The following is a 27,452-nucleotide window of genomic DNA, read 5'->3' as shown; positions in this document are numbered from 1 at the left end:
AAACTCTAAGAAGTTCGAGGCATATAAATGTTGAAAATATGCCGCACAGCACTATTTCCTTTGAAAAAAATAATGGTGCTTATGAACTTTCCATTCTAGGATGTAACTTTTTATGAAACTTCATAGTAAAAGTGGCACAGTTTGAGACGTAAAAGGAATTCCTATGGGAAATTGCATTGTCTATATTTACAGAAGTGCAATCTTAAACAGTTTAAACAAAAAAAAACAAGGGCCTGATCTATGTTTAAAAAAACCAGATACAATATACTTAATACAGCAAGAAACGACAACCACTGAACTATAGGCTCCTCCTGACTTGGGACAGGTCCATACAGAAAATGACTTGTTTTAAAAAGGTTTGTAAAAAACTAAATAATTTTAAATGATGTGTATTTTTACTTCATTTCAGATGACCAACTGCTGAAAATTCATAGTTGTCTTTAACATGGATAGCATTTAACCGACATTGTGAATAGAATAGAAGAAAAGTGACTTGGAGTTTTGATGACAGGAGGTTGTTTAAAATGCTAGTAAGATTAATGTAGTGATAGTTAATAGGTATTTCTACAAATATGAATGCACGTTTTGTTAGGGACTTTTAGGCTCGGTTAAGAAAATTTTGATAAACATTTAATCAGATGCTAAAAAATAAAATTATATTGTTGGGTACTGCTTTAAAAACTAATTTCCGCCTTTTAATGATAATTGCAAATTTCTTTTGAACTACACCAAGAAAATTAATCTGTTTTAAAATGTATGTTTTTAAAACAAGATATGCAAAACCGATTCGTTTAAAACTTTTAAAATTCTTTCTTTTTTCACATTTGGAATCATAATGAAATGTTTTCTAGAACATTAGCTAAACAAACAACAAATTCTGCCTACACATTTACAAAGAGAACACATTTACCTAGGGCCCAAGATTCTAATGATAGGAAAATATTAGAAAAACATGCTAATTTGTATATAAATCATACATCCCTATTTAACACAAGAACATTACCAGTTTTTGTCAGATCGAGAGTCTTTGTATGTCTTATATTCATGGTCACACTTCGGTGACTTTCAAATCCATTAGGATAACTTTTTGGTGTTTTCTTTAGTGGTGGATAAAAGAAAGATGTCATAAATCAAGTATGCATTGCTTTTGTGAAAGTCATTCTTAAATAATGAAAAATTATAGAAAAAATTAATATGGTAGGGTTTAATGTGTACAACTCAGAATATTCCTTTCTTAAAATATTGATAGAGGTAAAATGGAATGTGGTGAATAAATGGTTGATATTTCTGGAGAAAGTTTCTTGCAGTAGTAGTTTACTTTGATGCTTTCATCTATGAATGAATTTGTTTAATTTTGTATAAATACCGTAAAAAACATGAGGTCAGAAAATTCTATAGGTTAAAGTATTCATAATAGCTGAATCAAAACGCCTTCCACTGCAGAAGAGCGAGATTTTTGAATGTTTGTTAGAAACTTGTTTAACATTGATTGATTGATTGATGATTGCTTTACGCCTCATCTCCTAAAAAAAAGGCTATATCACAGGGAAGTTTACAATTAATAGTTTAATCTAGGTATGCCCCACCTACAATTGGGGAATACTTTGTATGCTTTGCTTCAGTATTGTCAATTTACTTCCATACATTTTTCCATGGGTATGGTATAATGTAGTTTGATATAAAGCAGACATGATAATTTCATATCTTCATCTACTGTAACATCAGAATATGAGCTATTTAGATTTTAGTTTACATTCAATGATGTAACCTCATTTATATGGTTGAGTGATCATGGTTAAGCTTTTAATTTCAGTTTTACGATCAAGGTATGTTGATGTAAGAACAAATCACAATGTAACCTCTTTACAGAATACATGTAGATATGAACTATCACAAATAGAGGTTCAGTAATTTCATGGATTACAAATCTATTTCACATAAAGTAGGAATATGGCAGGATCATAAATACTTTTCTCATATGGTTGTTGCCTGTTATCTACTTCCCCCGCATGAAGAAATATTTCTCATATGTCACTCTGATCGGAGTGTGATATAGATAAGTAATATGAAAAATTCGTAAGGGTTCCACGGAACCCAGTGTCTCGCCTACTTTTGCTGTTAATCGCAGGCTCAACAAAAATGAGGAAAAAAATTAATAAAAATATTCCTCTCTATACTATCTTTTGATTGTAAGTAGCTTCTGTCAAAGTTTGGTAAAAATCCAGGATAATTTATGAATCTAATAAATGCTTTAAAAACTTAAACTGCAGACTGTATGCTATGTTGACTGGAAGAAAAACTAAGTCCATTTATAAGTAAAATACGGAAAAAATGGAACAAAATTTTATCAAAATTTCCTTCTAGATACTAGCTTTGATCATAAACAAGCTTCTGTCCAAGTGTGGTAGAAATCCAGGATAGTTTAAGAAAGTTGTTAAAATTTTAAAAACTTTAACCACAGAGTGAATGTAATGTTAACTGGCAGAAAAACTAAGTCCATTTATAAGTAAAATACAGAAAAAATGGAATTTTTTTTTACAAAATTTACTTCTTGATACTATCTTATGATCATAAACAAACTTCTTTCCAAGTTTAGTAGAAATCCAGGATAGTTTAAGAAAGTTATTAAAATTTCAAAAACTTAAACCACAGAGTGAATGTAATGTTTCCTGGCAGAAAAACTAAGTCCATTTATAAGTAAAATACGGAAAAAATGGAATTTTTTTTTTACAAAATTACTTTTGAATATAATCTTATGATCATAAACAAGCTTCTGTCCAAGTTTGGTAGAAATCCAGGATAGTTTAAGAAAGTTATTAAAATTTCAAAAACTTTAACCACAGAGTGAACATTTGTGGACGCCGACGGAATGTAGGATCGCTATGTCTCGCTTTTCGACAAAAGTCGAAGGCTCGACAAAAATGTGTTAATTTGGTAGGCCAGTCTTGCAATGTGTTACAAAATACTACATTTCCATTGGTTGTTTATTATACCCCACGCAATGGGTTGCGGAGGGTATAATGTTTTTGACCCGTCCGTCTGTCTGTCCGTCTGTCCGTCTGTCCGTCCGTCCGTCCGTCCGTCCGTCAGTCCGTCAGTCCTGTTTCTTGTCATCGCAACTCCTCTCAAACCACACAACAGAATTTCACGAAACCTTTTTGTCGAGCCTTCGACTTTTGTCGAAAAAGCGAGACATAGCGATCCTACATTCTGTCGGCGTCGTCGGCGGCGTCCACAAATATTCACTCTGTGGTTAAAGTTTTTAAAATTTTAATAACTTTCTTAAACTATCCTGGATTTCTACCAAACTTGGACAGAAGCTTGTTTATGATCATAAGATTATATTCAAAAGTAAATTTTGTAAAAAAAAAATTCCATTTTTTCCGTATTTTACTTATAAGTGGACTTAGTTTTTCTGCCAGTTAACATTACATTCACTCTGTGGTTAAAGTTTTTAAAATTTCAATAACTTTCTTAAACTATCCTAGATTTCTACCAAACTTGGAAAGAAGCTTGTTTATGATCATAAGATAGTATCCAGAAGTAAATTTTGTAAAAAAAAAATCCATTTTTCTGTATTTTACTTATAAATGGACTTAAGTTTTTCTGCCAGGAAACATTACATTCACTCTGTGGTTAAAGTTTTTGAAATTTTAATAACTTTCTTAAACTATCCTGGATTTATACCAAACTTGGAAAGAAGCTTGTTTATGATCATAAGATAGTATCCAGAAGTAAATTTTGTAAAAAAAAAATTCCATTTTTCCGTATTTTACTTATAAATGGACTTAGTTTTTCTGCCAGTTAACATTACATTCACTCTGTGGTTAAAGTTTTTAAAATTTTAACAACTTTCTTAAACTATCCTGGATTTCTACCACACTTGGACAGAAGCTTGTTTATGATCAAAAGCTAGTATCTAGAAGGAAATTTTGATAAAATTTTGTTCCATTTTTTCTGTATTTTACTTATAAATGGACTTAGTTTTTCTTCCAGTCAACATTACATACATTCTGCAGTTTAAGTTTTTAAAACATTTATTAGATTCATAAATTATCCTGGATTTTTACCAAACTTGGACAGAAGCTACTTACAATCAAAACATAGTTTAGAGGGGAACATTTTTATTAAGTTTTTTCCTCATTTTTGTTGAGCCTACGATTAACACCAAAAGTAGGCGAGACACTGGGTTCCGCGGAACCCTTACGAATTTTTAGATAATAAGGACATACTATGTAGTTGTGCATTACGATTCAATTCTTTTTCTAGGAGTTACGCCTCTTTGAACTTATTTACTTTAATGTACTACTGCAACAGTTTGTCATCGCAACTCCTCTCAAACCACACAACAGAATTTCATGAAACCTTTTCAGATAATAAGGACATACTACGTAGATGTGCATATCGACAGGAAATTACGATTCAATTTTTTTTCCAGGAGTTACGCTCCTTTGAACTTATTTGCCCAATATACTACTGCAACCTTTTGTCATCACAACTCCTCTCAAACCACACAACAGAATTTCATGAAACCTTTTCAGATAATAAGGACATACTATGTAGATGTGCATATCGACAGGAAATTACGATTCAATTTTATTTCCAGGAGTTACGCCCCTTTGAACTTATTTGCCCAATATACTACTGCAACCTTTTGTCATCGCAACTCCTCTCAAACCACACAACAGAATTTCATGAAACCTTTTCAGATAATAAGGACATACTATGTAGATGTGCATATTGACAGGAAATTATGATTCAATTTTTTTTTCTGATAAAATTTTTTTTTCTTACACTTATTTTATTTCTCTAATAACAATGTGGGGATGTGGGGTATGTGAGCGCGCTCACTAAGGTTCTTTAATTAGGTCAATGAAGACTTTCAGAGGTCAAATAGACAACTTTCCCCTGTGGCAGCATAGATTTGTGATTTGTTTTTTTTTGTCCTATGAGTCCATTTTGTCCATCCAATATAATTGTGGGCCTGTTTTTCTCAAGAATTACAAATCAGAGCATTCTGAAATTTGGTATGAAGCTTCATGAGAGCATTTTGTACTGTGTGATCTGTTTTCAGATTCATTGCTTATCAAATTACTGTTTACCAAATACGTGCATGTTCTTACACATTCAGCCCATGTGTAAAACTTTGGTTTCATTTATCTCAGGAGTCAGGAACAACAGATCAGAGCTTTCTGAAAATTGAAATCGACCTTCATTTGAGCATGCTATATATATAGATTATAACATGGCATTTTTCATATCAGACCCCTTATCAGCCCAAGAGCCGACAGGCTCGAGGGATGATTTTGACCATGGGCTGATAAGGGGTCTGATATGAAAAATGACATGTTATGTTCTTTTTATCATATACTTCAGCAGAAGCCATACAGACATGAAAACTTTTTTAAAACTTTATAAAATTCATTTATTGTATTATTTGTTTTGCGTTTTTTAATAATATATTTTCCTGTTTCCTAATTTTCCTTCTGTTATTCTACTTAGCTATGTTTTTCACTTAAATGTACCACTGAGGTTTATTTTCTGGAGTTTGCAAAATGACGTCGAAATTCTTTGCGATTACGTTAAAGAAAAGCCTGCGATAATAACCGGAAGCAGTTGATATAAACCGGAAACAGTTGATATATACCAGAAGCAGTTGATAACAAAAGTCATATCACACGGCTAAGACAATTCTTCAAATTTATTGAATAAATATATGTATAAATTAGTTTTATCAAGGGGTACAATTATACCGTTATTTTCTACAAGTATATGATAAATATATACACGTCTAAATTGAAAACAACGTTCAAACCTATGATTGCGTTGGATAAAAACCGCAATTTTTATATGTGTGCATGCAAAACAAATTTCTTGATAGAGGGGTCCAAATACAGCACAAACAACATTTTCCAAAAGACCAAAAAAGTGAAAAAGTATATTTTAACAAAACGCATTTGACTAACAGGTCGAACAACAGATGTTCTTAAACCCTGCTGACTGCCATTGGCGATTGCCAAATAAACGGATCACAAGATGTTACAAAATGGATCTTTTAAAATTATTAATTAAATACCAAACAGAAAACAATAAACTTGCGGAAAAGATGGTATACCGCAAACAAAAGGTGCAAAAATTAGTACACCATATCCAGATTTCGACAATTAATGTCTCATCAGTGATGTTAGGGATCGAAACGGTATTTAGAAGGCCATATAATTTACCTCAATTTAGGATGGACTCTTGAATTTTGAAGAGTCAAAATATTAGAAATAGGATGAACGGATATATATATATACTGTGCTATGTGTTTTTACATCCATCACTCATCAACTTCCTGTTTACCCTATACTTATAGATGGGGTATCATTAGTGAGCGGCTCACAGTTCACCTTGTATGGTAATGATCAGCAAAGATTGGTTGCATAATGATTTCATTGCCATTGAACTCGATTTGTCATCTTTTGATATTAATCTCTTGAACTTTTTATAACAAATCCATATAAACAATATACTTCTTTCAACAATTATTTTAGTTTGCATATATTCATAACAGTATGCCATGAAGTAGCAGGGGGATTTCATAAAGTAGTAGGATATATAGTTTTGACCCATCGTCCATCCATTTGTCAGCATTTAGTGTAAATTCAGAAATTATTGCGATGTTTTTATTATTGCGAAAAATGCGACAGGGTTATAATCGCAATAATTTAAACTCGCATATTGAAATTTTTTATATGAATTAAACAGGATTTTTCTCAATATTGCAAAAATTAAAATCGCATTTTAGTCTTAAATGACAAAATCGCAATAATTTCTGAATTTACAGTAGTTGATTTTAGTTGCCAATTGGAAACTTGAGAACCTAACTAGGGATTGGAATCAAACTGGAACAAGTGATCACATAAGATCCCAATAGATTATGAAGTCAACTTTCTTAATGTTTACATGACAGATACTAAAAATATAACATAGGAAAAATTGCAACATATGTTTTCATATGTTTAACATATGTTTTTCATATGTTTGAAAACATATGTAAACATATGTTTAGGCCCGACATGAAAACATATGTTTTCGAACATATGAAAAACATATGGAAAACATATGAAAAACATATGTTTTTAAAATCATATGAAAAACATATGTTTTTCATACATGTAAACATATGGAAAACATATGTTTTTCATATGTTTTTTACAAACATATGTTTTTCATATGTTTTCATACCTGGCCTAAACATATGTTTTCATATGTTTGTCCTAAACATATGTTTTCATATGTTTGGCCCAAACATATGTTTTCATATGATTTTATCTTGGTCCTCAATATATATTTTTTATATGTTTTTAATTGTTCAAATGCATTTATTTGTGATGAGCTGTTGCTTTAAAAAGTAAATAACCCAAAATACCAAACTCCACAGAAAATACATGGCAACATCAAAAGCTCAAACAAATAAAAAACAACTGTATACAGGCATTCTTTTATGCAGAAAAATAACAGTGCTCCATAATTTTTATATCAAGTAGAATTTTTTTTTTATTAAATTGTTGTCTCTTCTATTTTCATATTTTTGTCTCTTTGACATACCACATTTCTATTGTCTAGTATATTCTATTTTGGTTTGTTTGTTTCTTTGACATTCACCATTTCTATTGTCTATATTCTATTTTCATATGTTAGTCTCTTTGGCATACCCCATTTCTTTTGTCTGTATTCTATTTTTAATATTTTTGTCTCTGTCATACCCAAATTCTATTGTCTATATTCTATTTTCATATGTTTGTCTCTTTGATATACCCTATTTCTATTGTCTATGTTCTATATTTTCATGTGTTTCTCTTTGACATACCCCATTTCTATTGTCTATATTCTATTTTCATATGTGTGTCTCTTTGACATACTCCATTTCTATTGTCTATATTCTATTTTCATATGTCATTATGTGTGTCTCTTTGACATACTCCATTTCTATTTTCCTATGATGTATGTGATATTTCTATTGCTATATCACCATACACAGATATTTAATTGTCTTCACTGCTGGCTATTACTGGTGCATGTGTATGCAGCTGCTTTTTTGGAAACATCCTGTATGATTAAGAAAGACAACTAAATTGACTTTCAGTTCAATATTGTATTAATCTAAAATTAACGTTCTTTGGTTCTGTTTCTTTACTTTTCAGTTTCTGCAAGTAAAAATAAAAGAAAAGAGTTTCAATGTCCAACTAGTCGTACATTTTTTATCTATCAAGGGGCAATATTTAAAAAAAACATGTTTTTTTGCTCTTTGGTCAGGTTGTTGTCTCTTTGACATATTCCCAATTTCCATTCTCAATTTTATTTTTTGTTCTCAAAAATATTTATAAATAAAAATGTGTTTGGGGGAAAAAAAGTTCTTTTTCTTGTATACTAAATATTTCAAACCGACCAGGGCATTACTATAATAGTATACTACATGTATAAGTTTAATAAAAAAATTCGTAAGGGTTCCGCGGAACCCAGTGTCTTGCCTACTTTTGCTGTTAATCGCAGGCTCAACAAAAATGAGATGAGGAAAAAATTTAATAAAAATATTCCTCTCGATACAATTTTTTTATTGTAAGCAGCTTCTGTCCAAGTTTGGTAAAAATCCAGGATAGTTTATGAATCTAATAAATATTTTTAAAAATTTAACTGCAGACTGTATGTAATGTTAACTGGAAGAAAAACTAAGTCCATTTATAAGTAAAATATGGATAAACAAGTACAAAATTTTAATAAAAATTTCCTTCTAGATACTAGCTTTTGATCATAAACAAGCATCTGGCCATGTTTGGTTATAATCCAGGATAGTTTAAGAAAGTTATTAAAATTTTAAAAACTTTAACCACAGAGTGAATGTAATGTTTCCTGGCAGAAAAACTAAGTCCATTTATAAGTAAAATACGGATTAACAGGATTTTTTTTTTTTAAATTTACTTCTGGATACTATCTTATGATCATAAACAAGCATCTGGCCAAGTTTGGTAGAAATCCAGGATAGTTTGAGAAAGTTATTAAAATTTTAAAAACTTTAACCACAGAGTGAATGTAATGTTTCCTGGCAGAAAAACTAAGTCCATTTATAAGTAAAATACGGAAAAACAGGATTTTTTTTTAATAAAATTAACTTCTGGATACTATCTTATGATCATAAACAAGCATCTGGCCAAGTTTGGTACAAATCCAGGATAGTTTGAGAAAGTTATTAAAATTTTAAAAACTTTAACCACAGAGTGAATGTAATGTTTCCTGGCAGAAAAACTAAGTCCATTTATAAGTAAAATACGGAAAAACAGGATTTTTTTTTTACAAAATTTACTTCTGGATACTATCTTATGATCATAAACAAGCTTCTGTCCAAGTTTGGTAGAAATCCAGGATAGTTTAAGAAAGTTATTAAAATTTCAAAAACTTTAACCACAGAGTGAATATTTTTGGACGCCGCCGACACCGACGGAATGTAGGATCGCTATGTCTCGCTTTTTCGACAAAAGTCGAAGGCTCGACAAAAAATGAGAGCATTTACGAGGCCATTTTCCATAAATTTATTATTTCCAAGGGGCATAACTCTTTAGAAAAAAGTTGATCGGCCAAATTTATAAAGCTTGACTAGGATTATGCTGATATTAACCTATAGAATAAGTTTTAAAAAATCTGGCAAGAATTGTACCTGCAAGACAAATATAAATACCTTACAATCATTCCATAAACATAAAGTAGTTCACCTTTACTTTTAGTATCTAAAAAAAAGACCAAATCAAGAGAAATTTAATATTGACCAATGAACAATGAAAATAAGGTTAAGGTCAGATGAAGCCTGCAACATAAATGTAAAGTTAAACCTAAACACCTTACAATTTTAATTTACAATCATTCCAGAAACCAATTATAGTTCACCTCTAAGCAAGAAAAAAATATCCAATGAACCATGAAGATGAGGTCAAGTTTAGGTGATTACTGTCAGACCCATTGGTGGCCTTTGGCTGTTTTTTGCTCTTTGGTCGGGTTGTTGTCTCTTTGACACATTCCCCATTTCCATTCTCAATTTTAGATCAGTACACCTTACAAACATTCCATACACCAAATATAATTTACTGAATGCTTATAGTATCCAATAAAATGCTCCGCTGGGGCGCAGCTTGATACGACCGCAGAGGTCGAACCCTGAACAGTTGGGGCAAGTATGGACACAACATTCAAGCTTGATACAGCACTGAATTTGGATTGTAATTAAATATTTGACACAGCATAGGTTTCTGACACAGAATGAAAGTGGTCTAAGAACTTAAAATTTTTTAATTTACCTATTCAAACCATATCATTATTATTTGCTTTTATATATAAATCAGAAATAACCAATTTAAAATTGAAAATTTTAAAGAAAAAAAAGGAAAAAAAAATCCCCCCCCCCAATTTTTTGAACCCCCTTATGATTCATCACCCCCAAACTCAATCCCAGCCTTCCCTTTGTGGTATGGTACCTTGCAGTACAATTTCAGAGAGATCCATACACTTGAACACAAGTTATTGTCTGGAAACTAGAAAAATGCTTGTTTTTTGGCCCCAAATTCCTAAACGTTTAGGGCAATTACCCCCAAACTCAAACCCAGCTTTCCCGTTAATTTGTGATATGGAACCTTGCAGTACAATTTCATAAAGATCCATACACTTACACAAAAGTTATTGTCCTAAAACTAGAAAAATGCTTGTTTTTTTGCCCTTTTATGGCCCCCAATTCCTAAAATTTTGAGGGAATTAACCCCAAAATCAATCCCAGCCTTCCCTTTGTGGTATGGTACCTTGCAGTACAATTTCAGAGAGATCCATACACCTGAACACAAGTTATTGTCTGGAAACTAGAAAAATGCTTATTTTTGGCCCCTTTTTGGCCCCTTTTTCCTAAACTTTTTGGGCAATTACCCCCAAACTCCATTCCAGCTCTCCCTTTGTGATATGGAACCTTGTAGTACAATTTCATAAAGATCCATACACTTACACACAAGTTATTGTCATGAAACTAAAAAAATGCTTGTTTTTTGCCCCTTTTTGACCCCTAATTCCTAAAACTTGGAGGCAATTACCCCCAAAATCAATCCCAGCATTCCCTTTGTGATATGGAACCTTGTGATACAATGTCAGAAAGATCCATACTCTTACACACAAGTTATTGTCATGAAAGTAGAAAAATGCTTGTTTTTGGCCCCTTTTTGGCCCCTAATTCCTAAAATTTGGAGGCAATTACCCCCAAAATCAATCCCAGCATTCCCTTTGTGATATGGAACCTTGTGGTATAATGTCAGAGAGATCCATACACTTACACACAAGTTATGTCTGGAAGTTACAAAAATGCTTATTTTTGGCCCCTTTTTGGCCCCTAATTCCTTAACTGTTGGTACCATAACCCCCTAAATCAATCCCCACCTTCCTTTTGTGGTATTGAACCTTATGGTAAAATTTCATCGAGATCCATTTACTTAAACTAAAGTTAGAGTGCGAAAACTAATGTGTCTTCGGACGACGACGCCGGACGACGCTGACGCCAACGTCATACCAATATACGACCACAAAATTTTTTTTGCGGTCGTATAAAAATTAGACCAAAACATAAAAACTTATTACTGAACCATTAAAATGAGGTCAAGGCCAGATTACAACTACCAGTTGGACATCTACACCTTACAATAATTCCATACACCAAATACAGTAGACTTATTGCTGATAATGCCTGAGATATTGACTTGACCACAAAAACTTTCTGACAGAGTAGACAGACACTAGGACCTTGCAAGGTACCCATATACTAAGTAAATATAAATATCCTATTACCATGAATACTATAAATAATATTAATAAGAGAGAAATTATGAGAGAAATTAACATTACAAAAAATCTTTATTTTTTCAAGTAATCACTAAATCATGAAAATGAGTTCAAGGACAATGGACAGTTGACTGACAGAAACTTCATAACATACATATGCATCTATATACATTGTACATAGTATGAAGCATCCGTGTCTTCCACCTTCTAAAATATAAAGATTTGAAGAAGTTTGTTAACCCCACCATGGACGCAGCCGCCTGATCAATATCCCTATGTCGAGCTTTCTGCAACGGAAGTCGCAAGCTCATCAAAAAAACTAAGCCCATTTATTAGTTGAAATACAGAAAAATTTTGCCTTGGATACTGTAGTTTGGTCATTAAGAAACTTCAAATATTCTGTCTCAATTTCACAAAATCCCATGTCTGTTTGACAAAGTTATCAATGTTCAAAAAAAATTTAACCACAGACTGAACCTAAATTTTAGGACAGCGACGCCGCCTCTGGCAGAATCTAGGATCACTGTCTCGCTTTCGTGAAATAAATTTGCAAGCTTGACAAAAAGCAGAACATGTATTTCAGAAATTGAAATTCTATGCAACTATTAATACTTATATGCTGTTATGGTCCTACATATTCTTGTGTGTTCAATATTTTGGCATTACACAAAGTCATGCTTTCTTAGACTGTTTGAAATGACAAATGTTTTGTTGTTACATTAATTGATTAAATCTGTCGAAGGTGAACTGATAGATATTTTAGTTTGGGAATACATAATTTTTGCATCTTTTATTATTTTGTTATTTCTTTTTAGTGCTTGTTGATGAGTCCAGCCCTTTCTGGCTGATTCTGACATTTGGTTCTTATGTTGGGTGCTGTCTGCCATACTGTGTGTAGTTTTATTTTTTTTATTGGTTCACATTTTTTCATCCTTATACAAGTTACATGTATAGCCATAATAGGTTACTTTATGGTATGGATTTTGATCATTGTTTATGGCTGTACAGTGACCAGCAAATGTTTACATCTTCGTCCTTTGGTTTTTTAATTGATAGTTGTCACATTAAGAATCATACATGTACCTCATCTCCTTATACATGTTATATCTATATGCTGGTTCATAAAAAAATCTTAAAAGGAAATTATTCAATTGTTATACATGTATGTTTGAAAACTCATTCCTATAATGCAAAAACAATAATCGATTGATTTTTTTTGCTTATTTTAATGTTCAGTGGCAAATATTTTACAATGTATGTATATTTCAGACGAGAACAACTTTTAAATATACAATTCATAATATAAGCAAATGCTATAAATATTTGAACTTCTGTCATCTCATGCGTGTGTGTGTGTGGAGCAGAAGAAGGAGAGCAGGATAAGGATTCCTTGATGCATACTTGACATCAGAAAGACATAAATAAACAACAGTATACATGCCGTAACATGTACAATTACACTTGAAAAAGGTTTAAATAGATAACATTAAATTATTTAAATTAACTGCAATTCTACAGATGAACTTACTTTGATACCAGTTCTTTTTGCCGGACATCCGCATCTACATGTACACCAGTGATTCTAATACTGCACTTTCCTTTCATTTGGTAACCATGGTAATAAGCTAAAATTGTAAATCTTAATTTAATCCAGAACTCCAGACAAAAACTAGATCATTTTTGTAGATGACGTATGAACTGATGCTCAGAGTCACTAATTTATATTTTTACTTTTGAGTGAATGGAAAAAATGTGTAAGCAAACAACAACGGTCGTATAAAAAGATCAACAGTGTAACTAATATTAATAATATATGTATAGCCTAAGCCCGTCTTAGTATAGTATGAACTTTTTCCAATATAAATCATCTATTCTGCTGTCTACAGTTTAAAATAAAATGCTCTGCTGGGCACAGCTTGATACGACAGCAGAGGTTGAACCCTGATGGTTGGGGCAAGTATGGATACAACATTCAAGCTTGATACAGCACTGAATTTGGATTGTGATTAAATATTTGACACAGCATAGGTTTCTGACACAGAATGAATGTGGTCTAAGAACTTAAATTTTTTTAATTTACCTATTCAAACCATATCATAATAAAAAAAGACTCATTATTATTTGCCTTTATATATAAATCAGAAATAACCAATTAATTTAAAATGGAAAATTTTAAAGAAAAAAAAAAGGAAAAAAAAATCCCTCCCCCAAATTTTTTGAACCCCCTTATGATTCATCACCCCCAAACTCAATCCCAGCCTTCCCTTTGTGGTATGGTACCTTGCAGTACAATTTCAGAGAGATCCATACACTTGAACACAAGTTATTGTCTGGAAACTAGAAAAATGTTTGTTTTAAGCCCCTTTTTGGTCCCAAATTCCTAAACATTTAGGGCAATTACCCCCAAACTCAAACCCAGCTTTCCCTTTGTGATATGGAACCTTGTAGTACAACTTCATAAAGATCCATACTCTTACACACAAGTTATTGTCCTGAAACTAGAAAAATGCTTGTTTTTTGCCCCTTTTTAGCCTCAAATCCTAAAATTTTGAGGCAATTACCCCCAAAATCAATCCCAGCCTTCCCTTTGTGGTATGGTACCTTGCAGTGCAATTTCAGAGATCCATACACTTGAACACAAGTTATTGTCTGGAAACTAGAAAAATGCTTCTTTTTGGCCCCTTATTCCTAAACGTAGTTACCCCAAAACTCAATTCCAGCTTTCCCTTTGTGATATGGAACCTTGTAGTACAATTTCAGAAAGATCCATACACTTACACACAAGTTATTGTCATGAAACTAGAAAAATGCTTGTTTTTTGCCTTTTTTTTGGCCCCTAATTCCTAAAATTTTGAGACAATTACCCCCAAAATCAATCCCAGTATTCCCTTTGTGATATGGAACCTTGTGGTACAATGTCAGAGAGATCCATACACTAACACACAAGTTATGTCTCGAAGTTACAAAAATGCTTATTTTTAGCCCCTTATTCCTTAACTGTTGGTACCATAACCCCCAAAATTAATCCCAACCTTCCTTTTGTGGTATTGAACCTTATGGTAAAATTTCATAGAGATCCATTCACTTAAACTAAAGTTAGAGTGCGAAAACCAATGTGTCTTCGGACGACGACGACGACGCCAACGTCATACCAATATACGACCGCAAAATTTTTTTGCGGTCGTATAAAAAACAACATTTAGGCATTAACTCTTGATGTTTATTAAATCTTGATTTCCTGTTACATAGGCAAAATTGTTTAAATACACCATTTATAGGCATGTTGTGGAATCTTAATAAATACTTATGATTGCAATGTACGTTTAATCGTTGTTGTAGCTATGAAATCTATACAATAACGTCATTCACTACAGCGTTAGGCTCACAACATTACCATAGTTCAATGTTAGTACTTCGCGTATACTATTTTCAGACAAGGCAATATTAACTCATGAACATAATATGTTGTCATTTGTGTTACCATCCATACTTCATGCACTTAATAAAAGAACAGCGCTTCAATGTACTTCGCCAATTGATGGATATATAAAATTTGCTGTCAAAAAGCAAAAAATATGTATGTTCTTTTAACCTTTTTCATAATTATAAATAATCTAAAAGAAATGAAGACATGTGTGGGATTGCTTGCAATGCAGTTTTTCTTACAATATCTATTTCCAAGAGGTATAACTACTGTAAACATATTTGATCAGCAGTTATTTTCTAACTCATAAAACTAAAAGACCATGCTGATATAGACCTATGGTATGAATTACAAAAATATCTGACAAAAAAATGCAACCATAACAGTGCTTTACTGGAAAAAATGGTTATCTTCCATAGAATTTACATTTCAAAATGAAGTAATTCCTGTATAAATAATTTATCCAAGACATTACTGGTATATAATAAACCTTTGGTATACATTAATATTATATGAATAAACTTTAGACATAGAAGCATGTCTTCTCTGTATGAAATCCTGTTAGTTGATTTCAAATGACAATGCTTAAACATCCAAAGTCACACACCATCCATGACTTGACAAAGTTTCAAAATCAATAGACCATGACTGAGGGGCTGGGCAAAATAAAAAAACAAGGGATATGAAATGTGCTAGTACTCTGACAAATACAACTGCATATCAATTCATGCAAATATCAATGATTTATCATTATTGGTTCACTCAAACTGACCTAATCAGAAACTTTTCACATTTAAGTTAAGTAAAAATATCAAAGTCAATCAACCATGACTGAGGGATTTGGACCATATAATCTCAATGGAAATGGAAATGAGAAGTGGATATCCTACTTCTACTGCAAAAAATATTATTGACTTATTTAACCATAACTCGGCCATACGTTATTGTTTGGTTCCTCTTAAACTGACCTAATCTCAATTTTTAACAAATTGTTTATTACTTCGCCTCTGTTAAAAACAGCATGCCCAAGACTCACCTTCATGACTGTTGTTGCAAGACAAAAAAAGAACAAGCAATGAAGTGTTAATAGAGCTTCCAACCCTATTTTCTATAAAATTGACCTGTAAAAAAAAAAATTTGTCACTGCTTATAGAAATAGCCCACAACAAGAATCAAAACTTTCAACTCTATCATGTCTATGACCTCAAAACTTGCAACATGTATACAGTCTGACAACAACAAAATATTTAAACAAAGTTATCCTCTTCATTACATACCTCTCATCACAAAATTATTCATTGACTACTGCTCCTTTTATGCACATAAATCAATATGACAATCTATGAATCCATTATATAATCTGGAAAGCAAGGCCTCAAATGAATTCTGTTCTGTTGAAGTACATGTACAAAATGTACTTTTATTGAAAATGCTAAAAGAAATAATGTATAACATGTTCAAATGTATAATAAGATGAAGTTACAATACATCTGCCAAATTGCCTTAAATATTTTTATATGGCAAAAATGGCTTATTTTGATCTTTTAAAACAAGAACAACAGATCTAGACTTGCCCTGTTTCTTGTTGCTGTATATCATATTTGTTTATTTGTTCCTTGTTTTGTTTATAAATCATTATCAGTCTGTTAGTTTCTTCATTTGCATTGTTTAACATTTGTCATTTCCATTAAATGTCTTTTATAGCTGACTTTCTGGTATGGGCTTTGTTCATTGTTGAAGTCATCTTGTACATTTGTACCATAACTTTAATATACTTGTTAACTTCTATGTCATTTGATCTCTTGTGGAGAATTGGACTCTTCTCATTGGCAATCTTACCACATCTTTTTATTTTTATATTCACATTTAAGTAGATGTAAAGTAGACCATTCATGCACTCTAGGGTCCACTTCTACTTATAATGTACAAGGTGATAAGACCTGCCGCTGTAATAGCCGGGGTCATATTTTTCAGCTTAAACATATGCGAATAGGTGTGGAAAACTATCAGAAGTATAATACATGTATGATAAGGCTGAGAAATACTAGATGTTTATTGTTATAGTACTCAGTAATAGTAGTCTCAGACTCAGGATAATCAAGGCTTATTGTACTTGTCATATGATGGGGGGTAGGAGGGGTCCTGATCCTGAAATCCCGGGCTTAAAAACATGGAATTCTGAGGTCCCGAATTTAAAAAAAATTAAATCCAGACATCCCGAAATTCGAAAAAAAAGAATTCCCGGATCCCGAAAGGATCAATCCTGAAATCCCGAGCTTAAAAACACCCGATCCCAGAGTCCCGATAAAGGTCCTACCCCCCTCTCAGATGCAAAGCCCTGTAATTTTCTTACATTTGTGTAGTTGCAAGTCTCGTTTTGCCTTAAGTTAACATAAAATAAGGAATTTGAGCTTTAATCAAATGTGATGATTTTCTCGGTAATACAGGAATGTGATTCTTGTCCGCTCCTGCATGTCCTGGAATCATTCATTATTAAAATTGGGAAAAGGTTACATGTACATTATTACCTACGCGATGTATGAAAAGGTATATACATTTTTTAAATCTAAATTATATGAAAAGGGGGGAGTAATTGATCCCCAGGGGCACCCCTATCTATTAAGTGTAAAATAGCTATTAATTGCTAGAGAGATAATAAAGTCGTCTACATTTTCATGGTTTTAAAACAACTGAAAAACAAATACAAATACCACACATTTATCATAAGATATACAGGTCTGCATCATTTAAAGAAATTAAGTTCTGTTGTGACATTAGATAAACAATTCCAATACATTACATCAAGTATATGATGTCCTCCCCTTGTACATGTATATGATATCCCCCCTTTTTCCAAGTTTGTCTTATTGTCTAAAGGGCTTACAATTTATATGGTTATTCCAGTTAATCGACAGATCACCCATTTCAATTTATCTGTTTATAATAAATTTTTGATTCACCAGTTTGAAAAACCAAAGTTCCTTGTATCATCTATCTCTGTCCATTCTTAAAAACTTATAAAAAGACAGCAACAGATGATCGCGTGAGCGTCCATGGATTTTGCGTCATAGTATAAAAAAACGGTAACGGTGAAAAGATTTCCGGGTTTTCGTGTTCGACGTACCATGCAAGGGGGCTCATGCAAGCTTTCGTACATTTACGTATATTTGAGGGTCTGGAATCAAGATGGGAGTTTAAGAATAGAAAATAATGACAAAAAGTGCAAAATAAAGAACAGATAGTAAAAAAGGCAGAAATATAGAATAAAGAATCATAGAGAATAATTGGATTATTAATAAAAAAAAAAAAAAAAGAATTGAGAATAAAGAACAAACTAAATAAAGAATATTTATTCATATTATTATTTAATATTTATAACCCATTCACTTATTCTACATTCTGTTCAATTCAAAATTAGATATCTCTGCTGTGGGGAATGACACTGACAGGGCTGACCTGCTTTCATCATCATGATCATGTGGGATTTAGTGGGAAGAGTAGAAAGTGAACTTTCCTGTTTGAGAAATACGCTATATAGATAATAAATGAAAAAATGTATGTGATAATTAAATGACAAATTTTGACATTTTCTCAAAACATTTTTTTTAATGTCCTTTAAAACATATGAAAACATATGAAAATCATATGTTTTTCATATGTTTACAAACATATGTAAACATATTTTATAAAACATATGAAAACATATGTTTGCTTCCATATGTTTTCATATGTTTCAAAACATATGTAAACATATGTTTGTAAACATATGTTTTTCATATGTTTGGGACAAACATATGAAAAACATATGAAAATCATATGTTTTTCATATGTTTTGAAAACATATGAAAAACATATGTTGCAATTTTTCCTGTGAACCTAAAGTTTTACAGAAAAGTGGTTCAGGGTTAAAATTGGGTAACAGGTTAGAACCTATGAAAGAGGAGATTGGTAGATTGAAAAAAATTGGTTCTGATGGAAATAACAAAATTTATTTTTAATGAAAAAAAAAGGATGCAAAATGACTTTTTACTTCACATAACAGCTGTTAGATACATGTATAATTCCTTAATTGTTTCCTTGATGTTTCCATGATTTTGAGTACACAATTCCGCTGATATTAATGAATTCTGTCGTTATGACTAAGGAACTACTTAAAGGGCAATATGACGCTAAAATAATCATCTATCTTCATAAAAAATGGTCCAGTATTATTCTGTAAAAGTTAATGGCCATATATCTTCATAAGTGGTTAACTTAATTTGGTAAAAATTTAGTAACAACTTCTCACAGAATGCAAATAAGTCTCATAAATAACCAATCTGTCTTGTTCTGTTACAGGCAACTGCTAAATGGACAAAATAAGAATTAACAAGATTTATTATTCTCATAAAATTTTGAATTATTGTTTATTTAGCTTATTTTTAATTCAACATATGATACTTAAATATATATATAATTAAGCAACGTGCATAAAATTAAGTAGTGACAGAGGAGTTATGAAAAGCCTATCTTCACCTTTTTTTTATACGCCCGTCAAATTTTTGACGGGACGTATTATGGTATACAAATGTCCGGCGTCCGGCCCTCTGTCTGTCCGTCTGTCTGTCCGTCTGTCCGTCTGTCTGTCCGGCGTAAACATGTCGCACCGTATCTTGAGAATGACTTATCCAAATTTCATGAAACTTAACATAGTTGTTTCTTTTGATGGTCAAACTATTTGTATACTTTTGGTGAAAATAAGATTCAAACTTTTTGAGTTACGGGACTTAGTAACTAAAACAGGTGTGTGTTTTTTTTCACATGTCCCGCCGTATCTCAAAAACAATTTATGATTATTGCTTAAAACTTTACACACTTCTTAGTTATATTAATCTTAAGATCTGTATACTTTTTGGTGATGATTCAAAATTTTATTTTAGAGATATTGAGTATTTTGTTAAAAAAGGGGGAGGGGTTTTTCACATGTCGCGCCGTATCTCAAAAACAGTTTATGATTTTTGCTTAAAACTTTACACACTTTTTAGTTATATTAACATTAAGATCTGTATACTTTTTGGTGATGATTCAAAATTTTATTTTTGAGATATTGTTTTTTTTTTTTTAAAAGGGGGGTTTTCACATGTCGCGCCGTATCTCAAAAACAATTTATGATTATTGCTTAAAATTTTACACACTTCTTAATTATATTAATCTTAAGATCTGTATACTTTTTGGTTTTGATTCAAAATTTTATTTTAGAGATATTGATTTTTTTGTAAAAAAAAAAGGGGGTTTTCGCATGTCACGCTGTATGTCAGAAACTATTTATGCTTATTGCATAAAAATTCACACACAAGACGACGGGCGTATCATGCGCTCATGGCGCAGCTGTTTATTTAGCATGTGAGCACCCATTGTTGTAGTTTGTTAACTTTTACAAAAATCTTCTCCTCTAAAACTACTTGGCCAAATTAATCAAACTAAGCTACAATCATCATTGGGGTATCTATAGTTTAAAAAATGTATCCAATGACCCCGCTTGCCAACCAATATGGCCGACATGGCTGAAATAAATAGAGAAATTCTGAAAGGGGCAGATATTTTCAAAATGTTGAGATTTACCTACTGTTGGTTTACATCAAAACTGTCGGATATATATCTATATTCTTATAGAAGTTATTGCCCTTAAATTAGTTTTTCCATTTTTGTCTATTATCTTGCAAACTGTAATAGTTAGAGAGAAACTTTACATAGCAAAAATGATCATCAAGAAAAGATCTACAAATAAGTCTAATGGTCAAAATTGTCAGTAGACTCCTTATTGGAGTTATTGCTCTTTAAAGACGATTTTACCAATCTTTGTTTTCTTTTGCCTTTTATCTTGAAAGCTATGATAGATAGACACTTTAAATAGCCAAAAATGATCAACAAGACAAGATTTACAAATCAGTCAGCATGGCAGATATCATAAGTCGACCCCTTATTTGAGTTATTGATCTTAAATGACTACTTTTACCAATTTTTTGCGTTTTTGCCTATTATCTTGGAAACTATCAAAGATAGATTGACACTTTAAATAGCAAAAATGATCAGCAAGACAAGATCTACAAATAAGTCAAACTTTGCCAAAATCATTTGTAAACTTTTTATAGGAATTATTGCCCTTAAATGACGAAATTGTTTTTACTCTTCTTTCGCAGAAAGCTCGACATAGGGATAGAGATCCGGCGGCGGTGGCGGGGGCGTTAACTAACTACTTAAAAGCTTTATATTTTAGAAGTTGGAAGACCTGGATGCTTCATACTTTGTATATATATGCCTTATGTTATGAAGTTTCTGTCTGTCATATGTCCATTGTCCTTGACCTCATTTTCATGGTTCAGTGGCTACTTGAAAAAAAAGTAGAAGATTTTTTGTCATGTTAATTTCTCTCTTATTATGAGTAATAGGATAACTATATGTAGTATGTGCGTACCTTGCAAAGGTCATCATACCTGTCGGACAGTTTTCATCTGACCTCAACCTCATTTCATGGATCAGTGAACAATGTTAAGTTTCTGTGGTCAAGTCCATATATCAGATACTTAAAGCAATAGGTCAACTATATTTGGTGTGTGGAAATATTTTACGATGTACGTGTCAGTCTGGCAGGTTTTATTTGACCTTGACCTCATTTTCACAGTTCATTGCTCAGTCTTAAGTTTTTGTGCTTTGGTTTGTTTTTCTTCAACTATAAGCAATAGGTCAACTATATTTGGTGTATTGAATGATTGTAAGGTGTATAGGTCTGTCTGACAGGTATCATCTGACCTTGACCTCATATTCATGGTTCATTGGTCAATGTTTAGTTTTATGGTTAAGTTTGTTTCTTAGATACTATAAGCAATAGGTCAACTATATTTGGTGTATGGAATGGTTGTAAGGTGTATATGTCTGTCTGACAGATATTATCTGACCTTGACCTCATTTTCATGGTTCATTGGTCAATGTTAATTTTTCATAGTTAAGCTTGTTTCTTGGAAACTATAAGCAATATGTCAACTATATATAATGGATAAATTGATTGTAAGGTGTACATGTCTGTCTGGCATGGTTCATCTGACTTGACCTTGTTTTCAGGGTTCATTGGTCAATGTTAATTTTTCCTGGTTAAGTTTGATTCTTAGAAACTATAAGCAATAGGTCAACTATATTTGGTGTATGGAATGATTGTAAGGTGTGCATGTTTTTCCAGTTTGGTTTATCTAACCTTGACCTCATTTTCTTGGATCATGTTAAGTTGATGTGATACTCTTAGTAAAGCTTTATATTTAGGACTATCAACATAAAATCAATGGTCAGTAAAGCAGGTGAGATTTCAGCGTGTGCACTCTTGTTTATGTTTTGGGCAAAACTAATTTAGATAGAGAGAAAATGTAAACACAAAAATATTCAGCAATACAAGATAAAAAAAAAAGATTTTTGTCATGAATAATATTCTAGTTTACAATGTTGGAGTGTGTCCATTGTTGTAGATGCATATAGACCTAGGTGAGGGACACAGACTCTTTGGAGCCTCTAGGTTTACAACTGTAAACTCATACCACATCTTCTTATATCTATGTAAAGAAAATCTGAGAACATCCTAAACATTGGGGTAAGATAGAAGGAAAGCAAATGAAAAAAGTTTGATATAATTCTTGTTGAATTGCTATCTCATTGAAATAAAACGTTTATTTCCTAGTATTCAAATGTAAATTGAACACCAAGCATCAAGACAAGAAAATCATGAACACACAAACATTTTATGTCTTGACCAAGGTTTGTATGAGTCCCAAATGATCAAAATCTTACCGAAATGTTTGAGATTTACAGGTCTTGCTCTATCAGTATTGTTTAATTTTATCCGACATTGTATGCTTTATAATACAGGCAATTATTTTTTTTTTTTATTATTAAAGACAACATTTGTTTACAATGGCAACTTCTCATTTCACAACTGTATAAAGAATCTAAATGCAAGACTTTTCTGAACTACAGTTTTAAGCTTTAAAGTTTTTAAATAGATACCAGGTCATAGCTTAATTCTTAATGTATACCTGTCTGTCTTTGTGCCTTGGAAATACAGAAATTTAAGTTGATTTTTGTTTTTAAAAAAATATAGGATTTTTTTGCAGAAAAGATTATGTAGCTTGTAACACTAGTCTTGTTTTGGAGTAGGAAAATAAAGTACACTGATATATCTAAGGAGATTGAAGAAAAATGTTCAAAATGCAGTATTTCTATTAAATATGAAAAAAAAATGTTTAAAATACAGTATTTCTATTAATTATGAAAAAAAATGTTTGAACTTTTTGACTCACAGTTCTAAGCAATGTTGGGATCTATTCTTAAAACTGCACAGTAATTGAATATTACTTATTTATTTTCAAATTGCAATATTCACAAATTCTTTGATAAAACCTAAAAAATTTTGTTTTTTAAATGAGAAACCAGAAAAAGAATGAATATAAATTCAGCAGTAAACAAAAATTAAAAAGCTCATAACAATTCCTCCTTACCCCCCCCCCCCCCCTTTTCAAATTGTACCAGGAACAGTAAATAGTTATTTTATTACAGTTATAAACAATATTCTGTAAGAGATTCCTTGGCAGCATTTAATAGTCATTTCCATGTCTAAAACAGCACATTTCAGTTAGCAACTAAAATTAATTAATCATATTTATGAGAGATAGTTAGGCCTATAAGATATGTCCTCCCTACTTCTAGTATAATCTTCCCAATAACTTCATCTGAAAAAAAGAAACGCTAAAAAACGCATTAGTACAAGGATTTGGCCATATTTGGATTCTGTCTAATTAAATTAATAAATTTCTCATTTTTCATCCTCCAAGTGTCAACACTTATTTAAATATAATAAATTATATTTTTCTTTGAACAATTGGCTTGGTTGGTTGAACGACTAAAGCCGTTGAGTATAGAGCTATTTTTCTCTGTCATTATGTAGTGGTACGCCCCAGTGGGCAGAGCGCTATGTTATACTACAGCCATACAAAATGGATAGCTTCAGTATGTGATCGTATGTTATTCTGAAGGTCTGCAAGCATTTATTGTCAAATTTTATGACTTTTAGTGGATTTTGTGACTTTTAAAGCTTTTTTGTGGATAAATCTTAATTTTTGTCTTGATTAAGGTAAGTAAGTATTCAGTGTTTTATTTACATCATAAATACAGTCAGGTAAACATTAAGTTACCTGTAATCTACAAAACAATATGACAAAAAACTTTCATCGAGCTGTGAACCATTTACTATTGTATCAGATTGCATCTTACTATATCCCTACTTTCAATTTTTACTGTTTATAATAATTAATGTCACATCAAATTTTTGCTAAACTTTTTATTGTGCATGTTTTCATTCATTCAGGTGGAAAAATAACATTTAAAGAAAATGCTATAAAATTATCAATTTACAGTCATTTCTCATATTTTCATTTTAATACCACTCATAAAATCTTTAAATATATGTTTACTAGCCCTGGAAAACAGTTAAAATTGACTAAGGAGCATGTGGATTTAATACTATCAACATCCTAGCACTGTAGACTCACGTCAGCGTAGAAATACTGTTACATAAAACTTATCAATACATACTCATAGTTTGTAGGAACATAAAACAAATTTTATGTGTTTTTTATCATCCCCATGTGGAGTGAGTGTGAAATTATTTGAATTTGTGTGTAAACAAATTAGAGAGGTAAAAGAACATGGATATCTGATCTCTCTTATCAAAATGTACTTTTATTTCTCTTCAAATTCCAATTTAGAAAAAATACAAATAAATTATTCACTTGTAATGAAAACTGATGGATTTTGATTGAAGAATTTCTGAATGTGAAATGTTATCTTAAAATTTGAACTAAATTTTGGTCTCCGCTTACATTTTTAATAAAAAAAAATTCCAACCCACAGAGAAAACTTGACAGAATGAAAGACAAAGAAACCATATATCTTATATGATCATAAAAAATTTGAATATTTGAAGAAAAAAAAAAGAAGGTAAAATGATTATGAAAATAATTCACATGGTCAGGTAATAATAGAACAGTGTAAATTACAATTAAAATCTACATCATGTTAATTTTACATGTCACAAAAACTCAAACGAGACATAAATTATTCATATTTAACATGAATTGAATTACATTAAGAGAATTACCATTATTTTACAACAAACAGTTTAATTTCTGACAGAAGTTTGTAGCCATTAATAGCTTCATAATCAAGAAAACCATATTCTTGCATTTTTTATTTTCTCAAATATTTTTTTTAATTATTGATTTATTACCATTATTGTTTTGGTATATGATATAGAAAGGTTGTTGAATTGATTGGAAGTAATAATTTATACATGTAGAGGTTTTAGAAGTGATAAAAGTGCCAGGCTTTGGGCAATACACATCATTTTCCTAGTCATATCATTTTACAAGTAGTTAATTAAGATAAAACCAGCTGTGAATGATTTCTAGTATTGGTCATGATGCCTCTGCTTTTAATATTTTTTGAGAAATGATATGAAATTCACTATTTAAATTTTAAACCTGTTTCTAGAGTAAACATTTTTTTTAAATAAATAATTTCATATGAGGAAACTATAATTATTAACATGTGAATTTTTTTGGGGTGTTTATCCATATAATGTCAAATATTTCACAAGATTTATTTGAAAGAAAGATAAAAAGAAGATAGATTACCAGAAAAGTTATTAATTCTAACTCCTTTGAAGTCTGTTTCAGACATATAGAATGAGAAAAAGCAGGATTTTTTGCAAGTTTTTATTTAGTATTTATACAAAGTACATCAACAGTTTGCAGTTTATCTGTGAAGAAGTTAAATACATTTAATATGAATATAAACCTCATACTTTAGGAGATTTCATCAAATTTCAAAGGGGTCTAACTTCTGCTACATTCATTAGTAAAGTGCAAAAAACTTAAATCCGACAATTCATAAGAAAAGCGTGAAAAATCATATTAAAAGAAATTCTGTCGTGGTTTTTAAATTTTTGTTTATGGGCGTCAAAGATGAAAGAGAGAATTTAAAATTCCATTTTATTGATGGCTATTAAATATATTTCTACTACACAATGCCCGTTTATACTGATGGGACAATTCCCTGCCTATGTATCCCTGCATTCGACATAACTGCTTACAATAAATCTATTTTTTCTCAGTTAGATATTAAAACGATTTTTGTAGGGATGTGATCCATCAATATTTGAAGTTTACGAGTTGTCATGTGGAGGAAGCGTCATTTGTCTAAAATTAAGAATATATTTGGTAGATTTGACGTCTGCTGTATCAATGCATCAAATAGAAAGTGCAATATTTGTTGGCCCATAAAAACTTATATTTTAGTAAAAATCGTATAATGGTCAGTAGCCAGAGAATATTACAAACAATTCTTAGTTCTAGTTAACCATCCTACCTATGAATATTTAATCAGAAAATGTACCCATATTTAAAGCTGTGGTTTATGAAAGTTGATTTTTTTTTTAATTTGAAATTTGTAAGTAAAAAAAGTAATTTAAAAAAAAAATTAATCACAGGAACTTTTTCTGACCGTCAGATTTACTGTTTAAATCTTTTGCAGTAAACAATCTGTAGGACTTGATCTAAAACTATTACAAAAGGGCGAATAAATAATGATAGTGAATCACTTATTTCATTTCTTTGAATTTCCTAATATTAAATTCTAATATCCTCATTTTTTTTAAAACACAAAGCATAACTGTCAGATATCAAAATATTTTTGTGTAATTAAATTGCCAAAACTTTTGATAGGAGTTTGAGAAATCAATAGTCAAAATTTCTGATATGAATGTGGAAATAAATAGCTAAATACAAATTGATATAGAGGAAAAAAACACCATTGAATACATGGTGCATTTCAGTCACTTTCATGATACAAAGGAATTCAATCTATTAAAAAGTTGGAATATTTGTCTATCGTGTATTCAGACATTTTGGTAGTTTTGATTTTGACTTTTCTGACTTACATATTAGTCATGTTTTCAATGAAATATTATACCTTTGATAAAAATTAACAAAAAAAACAGAAGTAATCATTGTAGTTGGATCATTAATTTTTAAAAATTATCATTAATGTAAAAATCAAACTACAAAAATTGGTTAAGTTTCCTTCCTATTAAATCAAGCTGTCA

The 27,452-nt window shown here is 31.2% G+C and overlaps 1 protein-coding gene and 1 long non-coding RNA gene across 4 annotated transcripts in view; one reads left to right on the top strand and one right to left on the bottom strand.

The window, feature by feature from the left end:
• Positions 1–421: 421 nt before the first annotated feature.
• The window catches only part of LOC127700714 (cell adhesion molecule-related/down-regulated by oncogenes-like), a 115,823-nt gene continuing 88,792 nt past the window's right edge, over positions 422–27,452 (top strand). The window contains exon 1 of one of the 2 annotated variants that reach the window (XM_052204313.1): positions 422–530. The gene's annotated coding sequence lies outside the window, so the exon portion shown is untranslated. Of the gene's footprint in view, positions 531–24,243; positions 24,423–27,452 lie in introns of those variants that run through there. The other variant, XM_052204312.1, reaches the window with a different exon arrangement.
• Positions 7,475–17,181, bottom strand: LOC127700719 (uncharacterized). 2 transcript variants are annotated; one of them, XR_007981699.1, is made up of 3 exons: positions 16,549–17,181; positions 9,719–13,472; positions 7,475–8,192 (listed from the first exon to the last, which is right to left on the bottom strand). It is a non-coding gene; the product is annotated as an uncharacterized LOC127700719 (long non-coding RNA). The 2 variants fall into 2 exon arrangements; XR_007981698.1 differs by having other exon boundaries at positions 7,475–13,472.

This window comes from Mytilus californianus, unplaced genomic scaffold, assembly GCF_021869535.1.
Source record: "Mytilus californianus isolate M0D057914Y unplaced genomic scaffold, xbMytCali1.0.p SCAF_5, whole genome shotgun sequence".
Taxonomy (NCBI): domain Eukaryota; kingdom Metazoa; phylum Mollusca; class Bivalvia; order Mytilida; family Mytilidae; genus Mytilus; species Mytilus californianus.
The sequence above is the reverse complement of the archived record's forward strand: the minus strand, read 5'-3'. Positions and strand labels throughout refer to the sequence as shown.